This window comes from Dendrobium catenatum, unplaced genomic scaffold (genome assembly GCF_001605985.2).
Source record: "Dendrobium catenatum unplaced genomic scaffold, ASM160598v2 fragScaff_scaffold_1525, whole genome shotgun sequence".
Lineage (NCBI taxonomy): Eukaryota > Viridiplantae > Streptophyta > Magnoliopsida > Asparagales > Orchidaceae > Dendrobium > Dendrobium catenatum.
Window position 1 is genome coordinate 278,939 of NW_021319987.1, and position 1,778 is coordinate 280,716.

Sequence of the window (1,778 nt, forward strand, 5' to 3'; positions counted from 1 at the left end):
TCAAATGATTCCAATAGCATTAAAGCCAATATTGAAGCATGAAATAATTAGTACTCAAACCTAATATAATATTTACATGTAATCTCTTCTCTCTTTAAGTCAATTTTGAGAAAAATAATAATTTGTCTAGATTGCAACATGCCTCAAATAATTATAATGGAATAATAGCCGAAACAAATACTTACATCACTCATGTTGGAGTATAAATTTTGAGAAGTACAAAAAAAGGTCTTGATCGTTTCTAAATTTGATTCACCTAATGAGAATAATCAACATCTCTTTCAATGGAATATTGGAGTCCCATCACAGAGATTAATATTCTTGATACTTTCTAAATCTAATCTGCCTAAAAAGGATGGTCAAAACCTCTCTCAAGGGAAGATCATATCATGATCATCATCATACAAATGAAAAAGTCTTTATCACCTCCGAGAAAAATAAATGCCTATTTCAAGGAAGGACTAAAGCTTCGTCGTAGTGATTAAAAGTCTTGATCACCTCCAAATCCAATTTTCTCGAAGAGAATTGTTAACATGTCTTTGAAAAGAGAACTGGAGCCTCTCCATAAGAGCTAAAAAGTCTTGATCACGACTTAATATGGTTCATGTAATGAGGAAGATCATTGCCTCTCTCAATGAAATATAGTGCATTAAAGTTTAGTTATATTGATAGGGCATGTCACTCCCAAAAATTTATAAATATGTCCAAACTCTTTACATGAGAAGTGATTTATACCTTAGCTTGAATTTAAGAGAAGTCATAGGCTTATAGAATCCTGGAGATCTACCTGAACACCACTAGTTTACTATCACTATCGAATAATCAGACCAATACCAGATCACTTTTGCTAGAACACTGTTCGATCATCATTGGGCCATGTTGACTAAATACAGTCATCTGACCACCATCACTTGACTATCATAATTGGATCATTAGCTCCTGACTACAGTCCTTCAACCACTATTGCCGAACTATGAACCTTTGGTCACCATTGTTCAACAACAATCCTTTGTCCATTATTGTCCGAATTCAATCCACTGATCACTTTCGTCTCACTATGGTACTCCAACCACATTATCAAACTATAGTCCTATAACCAACATCTCCCAACTACGACCCTTCAACTATAGTTGTCCAACTACGACCCTCAGACTAATATTGCTTGATTTTTTTTTTCAACTAATATCGCTTGGTTATATCAAAGCTTGTTGACTTTGTCAGTTGTCGTTGTCAAAAATGCATGCAATCTCTAAGAAAGCTATCAACACCAACGGTTACAATTGATGTCAACACTAATATTTACATTGGACTTTTTTATTTATGATCTCCTTTCCTTATAGGAGACCAGTTAAATAAATAACAAACGATCAATTAGAGATAACTCTGACGTCACATAACTCTTCCAACTTTTACAATATAATTCATTATATATAATTTATGTTTATTATATTGCATCAATATTCTCCTAAATCACGAGAGATGACATTACTTACTAACGGATTATAAATATTAGTGGAATCATTTCAACTATATTAGTCATCATAATTTTTTTTTTTCAGAATTTTTCATATTAAAGTTCTAATATCTCTTACAACACTTATATCTAAGAACGCATAACATTAAAATAATAAATTTGTTAGTTTTAATATCATAAATATTCTAACATATCATAAATATTAATCTGAAAATAAATTCAATAATTTTTGAACTCACATCAATATAATTTAGGGATTTTTTCATACATAACACTTAAAACATTTCAAAATACATATTTACAC